General features: G+C 34.4%; 1 protein-coding gene across 1 annotated transcript in view; it reads right to left on the bottom strand.

Annotated features, from left to right (window-relative positions):
* The window catches only part of LOC145294040 (uncharacterized), a 60675-nt gene extending 59624 nt beyond the window's left edge, over positions 1–1051 (bottom strand). Inside the window, exon 1 of the mRNA XM_080141028.1 lies at positions 907–1051. The gene's annotated coding sequence lies outside the window, so the exon portion shown is untranslated. The remainder of the gene's footprint in view (positions 1–906) is intronic.
* Positions 1052–10419: the final 9368 nt, after the last annotated feature.

The following is a 10419-nucleotide window of genomic DNA, read 5'->3' as shown; positions in this document are numbered from 1 at the left end:
ATTGCTTTTTAATGGAAATCGACACAAAAATTTAAATAACATTGTTTTTTTTTTATAGAAATTTCATTTTGTGACTTTCGACTTCCGTTGTAATTCCAAAGAAACACCAAATTTTCTAATAGGATGTTGTCCTCATATTAAACCGCCAACAAACTCTTTAAAATATTCCAAATGAAATTTTTTTAAATATTGATTAGTTGATCTATGGTTAAAATTTCACAAAAATCGTACTATCCGAATTTTGCAGGAAGGGCTCCCATCCCCTTTTCCCCCATCCTTCACATAAAACTAAATACAGCCCACATTTGGACTATGTTTCAAAATTCATAATAATAGGTTAAGTATTTTAGGAGTGAATACTGCACATGCAAACATATAAATACATAAACGCAAGTTTATACAAAATAGATATTAGTGTTGGGACGGTTAATCGGAATCGAAAATTGAAAAATTCAGAACTTTTTGTGAGATCGGAATCGGTATCAGAATCAGAAAAATTTGTATTTATTTTCCTGTGCCAAAAAAAAAAAAAAAAAAGATTATTTTAATTATAGTTTTGCTCGTTTTTGTTTAAAAACTTTATTTTTCATGGTTCGTATGAAATGACAAATATTTATGACTACAAGTAAAACTAAAATCTATAGATCACCCCCACAAGAGTATTTGTACGTTTGCGAAAATATATGAACACATTATATACGCAATTTTTTTTCTTTTCTTTTTTTTTTTTACGGTAATCCAATCTACCCTCGCCCCCCCACACACACACACAAAACTCTATATTTAGAAATTTAAAAAGAATCAGAATAGAAATCGGTAATTGTATCGGAATCGGGAAAAAATATTGGCATCGTCCCATCACTAATAGATATAACAGAATACAGAAGAAAACAATAGCATACATACCATCAACAACATTTATCGTATCCTTTGTTGTAAGTGTTAATAATCCTTATTATTATTATTATTATTATTATTATTGTTATTATTGTTATTATTATTATTATTATTATTATTATTATTATTATTATTATTCACTTCAATCCTGCCTGGTGACTGTAGTCCAAATATTTAGTCCGCGTGTTAGGAGATTCTCTTCTCTTATGTTTAAGTGTTGTGGTTTCAGTATATACGAATATACGTATGTGTGCGGTGGTCGGAGGGGGGGGGCTGGATCTCCGGACGACGCAAATTCAATCCGGCAAAAAATTCTTATTTTACAGCTGTTCGAGTCTATGAAATATTATTACTAAAGTTATAATCCGTTTGTCCTTTTTGACTAAGTAAAGTAAATCGTTCCTTTTATTTTTTTCGTTTTTCTCGTTTCTCAACTGGAAAATGAAAATAAAAAAAATAAAAAAATAAAAATTCGGAAGTTTTTTTTTGTTTTTTTATAGGACGCGGACGTAAATCAAAACGCCTAAATAAAAAAAAAAACAATGTTTAAAAAATTAAAAAAAAAAAAAAAAACAGGCAGTGAAATAAAATGAACTGTTGACCTAAGTTAAAGATAAGCGTGTTGTTTTGCTTCTTTTTTTTTTTTTTTTTTTTTTACTGGTTTTTTTTATTTATCGTCATTTTGTTAGGCGAGTTTATAAAAAGATCAAAACCCCGAAAAAGAACAATAACGAACTACAAATGATAACGAAATCTCATTTGTCAAATCGATGTGACGTAGGAGAAACTTGTTCACAATATTTGGGAAATTTCCGTTCTTCTCCCCCACCCACCTCCGACAAAAAAATGAAACTTCACATGATGATTTTCACATCAGACATTAATTCACAGCAAACTATTTTGTTGACTAACAATTACACACTCTGTGACTAACTAAAAATTACTGTACTTTCCTGATTTGCAACTTTCAATAATTGCGTAAAGAGGGATTGCCTCCTAGAGTAAATGTGGTATTGTGGCGAATGCAATGATTCTAACAAAACCTCGGCCTAACGTTCACATGGAACATGAACTGGAATAGATGCATTCAGAGCATTGCCAAGGCTGCTGCGAAGAAGGTGGGCTCTCTCTACCGTACTAGAAAACTACTTACGCCTAAAAGTATCCTGTACCTCTATAAGGCCACCATTCGCCCTTGTATGGAGTACTGTTGTCACATTTGGGATGGTGCCTCTGCTACTTGCTCTCACTCCTGGACAGAGTTCAAAAGAGAGTCGCCAACCTGATAGGTCCTAAACTATCATCTAGGCTTCAGCCTCTGTCCCATCGACGAAATGTTGCATCCCACTGCCTGTTCCATTAGTATTTTAATGATGAATTCTCTGACGAATTATAAGCTCTTGTAGCCCCTCGACGTAAATACTCCCGACAAACCCGGCAAGCAGCTAAATCCCACCCCTTCACAGTAGAGATCCTTAGGTGTAAGAAAGCCTTCAACTCCAATAGTTTCTTCTCGAGAACTGCTGGATTTTGGAACTCCCTTCCGGGATTCTGCTTTCCCAACTGTACTGACATGCAGAAGTTCAAGTGTAATTTGAACAGACATCTTGCTACGCATCTCCCTTCATAATATCCTTGTAACTTATGTCCCCAACACTAGGCCCCTACTTCAAAGTGACATTGTGCCTTGTTTGGCGTGAAAATTGAGTTTTTAAAAAAAAAGTAAAATAAATAAAGGATGGTCACCGAAAAAAAAAACTGCTTCCGCTCTGTTGATGGCCTTGTACCTTATACAAGCCTTTTTCAAGTCTCACACAAAAACACACATTCACATTTCAAGCTATGGCAATTATACACATGCGCAAATGACCACCGGAAACGAGTATAAAACAAAGAGACAAGCTGTTTCTACCCTTTTAAGACCAACGCTCGACCAAAGAGGTTGGGCTAACCAGCCGCCTCCCTTTTGGGAGGCGCACGCTCACGCGCGTCACGCCCACTTACTACTATGTATGGAGCACGAGCTAACAGACCGTATATACACATTCCCACTCTTTCTCTCTCTCTATCTACTACTGGTCCCTGAGAACACCTTCGCGTAGCTGACTACTAACTGATGTCAACTCTCATATCCTCTTCTTTGTCTACACGATGGACTATCATTCTCATTTCCACTACAACACTCACTTCTCTTCCCACGCGTGAACAAACGATAGTGACCCGAACTTGAGATGAACACACATTTCATATTCTTCTACAACACCAACCCCGCAACGAACATTGGTTACACGCGCGGACATGAACACATGTTATAACTAAAACGTTCATTCTTTCAACAGCAAATAAACGACGTTTATCTTATCCATGAATTGAGTTTTTGTTTCCTTCAATTCCATTCGTTTCATTATTTTCTTGTGGGGAGCTAGGGTATTATATCCTGGTCCGCTACAACCTACTTTGTTAATTTATAATTTTACTTTTTTCCTCAATCAGAGAAGAAATCCTGGTTATAATCAGCCAACGTCTTCACTAATTTTCTGCGCGGCTGCTACGAAACCAGTGAAGAGGCAAAACAGCCCCTTCGCTTTTTTTTTCTTCAGCATTTGTCTTTTGAAGCGATTTATTGAAATAAAATATAAAAAAAAGGACGTTAATGAAAAGTACACAATAAAAATTAACAAAATTATAAAAAGATAAAAATAACACAATTAGTCTTTATTTGCACTTTTAATAACAAAATTTAAAAAATTAAAAATTTTATTATTTGAAATTTTATATTTATGTTTTCGATAATTCTTGATTAAAAAAGATTTTTAAAAAAAAAAGAGCTTTGAATAATTCTTAATAAAAAAAAAAGTTTGAAAAAAAACTGTTTTCACTAAAACCTAATAAAAAAAAAAATAAAACAAGAGTGCATGGCACAGAGGAGATATAGACGCGGGAGAAAATGACAAAGGAATTATTTTGCCTCTTCACCGATTCCTGTAGTAGCCACGCGGAAAATTAAGGAAAACGTTGACTATAACCGAAATCGTTCTTGACTGAAACAGTTTCTATTTTTTGTCTAGAGTTCCTCTTATGGAATGAGCTGGACACCCCCACACACGCACGTGCGCATAAAAGACTCTCTTGTGTCTAACTCTGCCCTTGTGAGGAGACAAGTGCCTAAGTACTAAATTTACGATTAGAAGTAAAAAACAAAATTATTTATGTTTCAGAATTTTTGTGATAAGGATTGATAATTTGTATTATTCGGACTACTAGTCTCATCTTAGTTGTTGTCGTAACTTAACACTGCTGCTAAGACAAACAGGTCCCTTCTGCTGATTCAGAAATTTAGTATTGGCAGCAGCGGTAAACTGTAAAAATTTAGGTTATGGCACAATGTTACAGCTGATGTAATCTCCGATCTTCTTCAGGATTTTTTGGTAATTCATAAATAAATTAGACGACTCAACGGGGCATAGATCTTTTCTTTGCGTAAACAAATGGAGCACTATTCGGCTAACGATAGTGTTTAGATAAACATCGAGATTTCACTTATTCACGATGGTGTCTATATAAACATTGAGATTTCACTTATTCACAGCGAGTGACGGTCAAATTGTCCGGAGCACCAATTGTCAACGGAACGATTAAGTTTCACTCACAACTTGAGGTCTGTCTAACCATACCGAAGAGTTCTGATACAGCAAAACATTCTGTCTGTGAGTTATCTTAATATTTATTTACACAGACATGTATAGCCTTTGCTACATTGGCATGACTATATTTCGATCAGTAGTTAGACCAATTGCAATTAAATTCTGTAAATCAAAAAAAAAATTCAGTAAATTAATATTTTGCTTAAAACACTTCTTCTGGTGAGATCAGCCATTTATTGAAAATCCATAAATTAAGGACAACTTTTAAGATCTCATCAGGCAATAATATATTTCCAGGTTAGTACCTGGAGGCGCATTAATTCACTGAAAGAGATGCGCCCCAGTCTTCGTTAAGACATGCATATAGGAGAAAGTAACTCTGATGTAAAAAAAAAACCCTACAGTCTACTGTATACTCTGTCTTGTGGCAGTCATCTGCACCAACAAAGGCTAGCATCAATACCAATAAGTGTGGTTGGTTCTACACAAAGCCTTCACCACTATAAAACAAATCATCTGTGTGGATTTCCAAGTAACTTAGTTGTTGTGGCGGAAGCTCATACGTCGAAATCGACAGGAGAGTCCATCATATATGTATTAGGTTGGTGGAAAAAATAACGTCATGTTTTGACGTTCAACTTCAAAAGATTATAACTCCTTTCCTAATAAACTTTATTAATCGAAATAAGAACCATTAGAATCGATACATTTTTGCCAACGAGAAATAAGTTTATTCATATCATTAGCATAGAAATCCGGAGTTCTGGAAGCGATAAAGTCATTGAAGGCCGATTCAGCATCATTTCGGCTTTTGAATCATTTTTTTTTTTTTTTTTTTTTTTTGTGATGGAAAGTCTTGATGCTTGAAGAAGTGATAATCGGTGAGTGAGATGTCCGGTGAATATTATGGATGAGGCAGAGTCTCATAGCCCAATTCGTTCAGCTTCTGCAGGGTCAGTTGAGCAACATGCAGGCGAACGTTGTCATCAAGGAGAATTGGCCTCTTCATATTGACCAATCTCGGGCACATATGTTGGAGCTTCTGGTGCATTTCGTCAATTTGTCGGCAGTATTTCGCCGTAATCGTTTCGCCCAGATTCAAGAAGCTTTGAGTCGCAGACCACCAAACAGTCACCATAACTTTATTTTGGTGCAATTTCGACTTCGAGAAGTGTTTTGGAGCTTCTCCGGCATCCAATCACTATGTCGAACGTTGCCGGTTGTCGTAGAGAATCCACTTCTTATCACATGTCATAATCCGCTCGAGAAATGGGTCGTTTTTCTTGCGCAGAAGGAGCGTAGAAGACACCTCAAAACGACGATATTTTTTCTTATTGTTTAATTCACGCGGCATCCATTTGTCAAACTTTTTTTTACTTCCCTATTTGCTTTAAATAACGAACGACTGTTGAGGGGTCGCCCTCGAGTTCAACAGCAACTTCTCGTGTGGTTTTGCAAGGATCAGCTTCAATTAAGGCTTTCAAATGTTCTTTATCAACTGCAGTCGGCCGGCGAAGCCGTCTTCATCTTCGAGGCTTTTGTTACCATTGCGGAATTTCTTTAATCACCGTTATGCCACATGTTCGTTAGTGGTTCCTAAGCCAAACGCATCATTGATATCACAAACTGTCTTGGCAGCTTTTCGGCCTAGTTTGAACTAGAACAAGAAAATCGTGCGGATTTGAATTTTGTCCATGCTGTCGAAAAACCTGCAAAAAATGAATAAAGAAATTGAGAACATTAACAATAGAGCGAAAAACGCGCTTCAAAATGATATATAACACGGTCATATATATATAAATTAATTCATTCAGAAATCATATATAAAAGTAACAGATGTGAGAAAACAATATTGTTTTTGCACCAACCTAATATATATATGAGCAAGCATCTTTAAACATGATAAAGTACGTTCTCTTGATTACACCTTTTTTTTTTAATTATATTATTTTTTCTTATTTTCTAATAATATTTTTTATGTCAAGATCAAAAATAATGCTAACTAAACGTTAGCATTATTTTAAAGAAAATTTACGCTAATTATGGCCACCCGGAAATTAAATTACAAGTCTTCTGGAACAATGCATGTTTTGTTTTGATTGCTTTTCTTTCGCTTCGGTTTTTCATTTAACATATTCACATTTAACATATTCACATGTAACATATTCACATTTAACATATTCACATTTACGGTTGTTTTGTAATCTTTTTTCTCTCTAGCTTTTTGTTAATTGTCTTTTGTAAACAGAATATAATTCGACAGAAATCGAAAGTGTTCATGATCCTTATGGAATATTAATTATTTCTTCTTTCAATATATATATATATATATATATATATATATATATATATATATATATATATATACTAGCAAAAGTACCCGTCGTTGACTGGGTTCAAAAACAGCCTACAGAAAATGGACTCTGATTTATGAAAGTATGATAGGTTATGAAAAGGAAGAGTTGTAAATAGATAGCTTCGAATTTGGGGGTATCAAAACCTAAGCAAAATATGGTGAAAGTAAAAATAAAATAGATAAACCCCATAATTTATTATACTATAGCTGTTCACACTGAAACACTTATCACAATATTCTGTGGATCTATATTAAAAAACCTTGTTAAACTTTGTGACATATTTCCATTCTATGGAGGTCAGGCGTGAACGAACACCCAATAATTTTATTATACCATAATCTTCAAACTGAAACACAATTATCAAAGTATACTTACGCAGATAGATATGAAAAGTCTTTATTAAAGTTTGTGTCTATTTCCATTCTATGGAGGCCAGGCGCGAAAGCAGACCCCACTCTTTTATTATACCTCCCTATTTAAGTTAAAACATACTTATCAAAGTTTATTATGTACATCTATATCAAAAACACTTGTAAACGTTTTTTTTTAGTTTTAAATTTTTTATTTCCATACTTTGTGGACCAGGCGCGAACGTAGACCCCACAATTTTTATGAACCACCATTCTGCCAGATCAAACATACTCATTCCTGTGTCTTGATACATCTTCTATCATTATATGTGATCAGTTTTTTATAATAGTCAACCATATAGGAGCCTACTCGTGACACCAGACACAAACACAGACGTTCCGCTTTATATATATATATATATATATATATATATATATATATATATATATATATATATATATATATATATATGCGAGGCTCATTGTTTGTTTGTAAATAAAAACAAGCAGCTTGAACACTATAAAAATAGTGGGATAATGTTTGTTTAAAATCGACATTTGTTGAGATCGTTTACGAGCGCCGCTCCCATGAGCCAAGGGGTAGAACTGCCAACTCTCAATGCGATGGCTGTAAGTTCAATCCTCTGCTTGGGACAAAACAGTACTGTATGTGGATATATATATATATATATATATATATATATATATATATATATATATATATATATATATATATATATATATATATATATATATATATGATTGCAATTATGAAGGGAAGATTTTTATAATTCATGATTAAAATTAAAATGCGTAAAACATGTTTAAAAAATTTAAAGAAAATAAGTTTATATATATAGAGAGAGAGGGAGGGAGGGAGGGAGAGAGAGAGATTTACTAGCAGAGAAACACGACGTTTCCCGGGATTGAATGATCAAAAATTGTTTCACATCACCATATTTTTATTGTAATCGAAATCGGTAAAACCGACTATTTTTTAATCAGATCGATCGATTGCCTTCTATAGTTGAGGACTCATCGCGGTGCACTTCGAGAAAGTTTCACATGTATCGGCGCAGTAAATAGTCCACAATACATTGTAGTCTATATTGCACTGTGGAGAACGTACTGGTGATTTTATAAAATTATGTTTATATAATGGCTTGAATTAATGTTTAAAATGCAAAAGTCCAATATGCTTCAATTGTGCTCTAAATAGAAACATTCATTTCGAACGGGCCCTGTATTTTCAAAGAACCTACTGTTGATTTTATATGCTTGACTTTACTGCTTGTGCAGTAATAGTGGCCTGAATTTAAGTTTAAAATGAATCTGCAGTGAAGTAGAATCATGCCTCTCTAAAAACAATGAACAAGACAATAGGTATAATTTGTATTTTTATGAAAACCTGGTTGATGTGCGATTTCTGTGACACCTTGTGTGCATTTATATACATGAAATTGTCTGTCTGTCTGTCTGTCTGTCTGTCTGTCTGTGTGTCTGTGTGTGTATATTTCCCTACCAAACCACTCTGTTAAATTTAAGTCTACAGACTCGAGTTTTGACATAAGGGGTATTGAGATTTGGGGAAATCTTTTTAATCGGTTTTCGGCCAGAAATTTGGCTGTTAAGGGGTCAAAGTTCAACGATTTGATCTTTGAAAACTCTACCGAAATCCTCTGCCAATTTTGGGCTTAGACACTTGAAATTTTAGATGTAGATTACTTGGAAATGGATCAAACTTTTTAATTTGATTCAAACCCAAAACAATAAATGTTAAGGAGTCAAAATTGGGGTCAAAGTTTTTACAAATTTCGACTCAGCTAATTTTTGATCTAAACATTTGAAATTGTGCATAAAATGTATTGAGACATAGGGCAAGATTTTAAATCGGTTTTTAGCCGAAAAATTGCTGCCAAGGGGTCAAAGTTCAAAAGATTTGACCTTTGCGGTCTTTAGCAAACTATTCAGCCAATTTTGAGTCTAAACATTTGAAATTTTACGCAAAGAGTGTTCAGACTTGCAGCAAGGTTTTTAATCAGTTTTTGGGTAAAAGTTGAGGTCAAAGTTGAAAGAATTGACCTTTGCAGATTCTACCGAACCCCTCCGTCAATTATTGGTCTGAGTCAAACTTTTAATGTATATATATATATATATATATATATATATATATATATACATATATATATATATATATATATATATATATATATATATATATATATATATGCACATAAAGTCATGGACAGTACATAGGGCCCGAGCAATGCCGGCTGACGAGTGTGCAATATATTCTAAAGAAAGATTTATACGTACACAAAAAGGGCTTTAGAAAACAGAAATAAAGGTACATGAAAACAAATACTTAAGGTTTTGTTTATGACCCAAACAGCCACGGTAAGAAGAAATTAACCCAGAAGGGTTACATAGAGCTAAATGAGAGCTATGGTTAAAAATTGTCCCAAAAAAAGGGCCAGCGAAAGAGGAATTAGAGCCCTTTTTAGTTTAGTGACAGGCCCGAAAAACACCGGATCGCTCTATCAGTTAGAAGGGAAGATGGCGTGGTCGCCGATGTAAAATACACTTCCTTTTTAGAGGGAAAAACAAATTCGAAAATATGAAATAATATTTTTATGAAACATGATTATTTGGATATATTAACGGATGTTTTGGTATCGAGCTGTCCATAGAGTCAGTACAGGTCCCCGGGTACGTGAGACGATATCGACATTGTTGGTGGAAAATTGTCTACTCTGGATGTGGGGAAGAGGTAGCTGATTATCCAATCAGGACGAACCAAGGTGTGATAGATTGGACAATTATTGGTTAGCTAGGACGCCCCGGCTTGGTCCTAACTACCCTAAACCCTAAATATATGAGCTCGTGCAGAGCAGGAAAAATCAGAAAGATTTAGAGAATTTTGGAGATCCTTGGCAAAGTTTGCAGAGAGTTTGGAACTCGAGAAGACTGTCCACTGCTCCCCATCCTGCCGTTCGATAAGCACTCGTCCGTTAACTGATTAATAGCAAGAATCGGTTATTGAAGAAAAAGAAAAACTGACTAAGGCCTGTTGGTCGACTATGTAACCACCAGAAAGAGAAAACTTGCAAACAACATTTTATTCCTTTTATTTTGATTCTCCTGTGAAAAACTGTACATACTAAATATTCT

This window comes from Euprymna scolopes, chromosome 15 (genome assembly GCF_053919585.1).
Source record: "Euprymna scolopes isolate OS-2025 chromosome 15, ASM5391958v1, whole genome shotgun sequence".
Classification (NCBI taxonomy): Eukaryota; Metazoa; Mollusca; class Cephalopoda; order Sepiida; family Sepiolidae; genus Euprymna; species Euprymna scolopes.
This window is presented reverse-complemented; position numbering and strand designations above follow the sequence as displayed.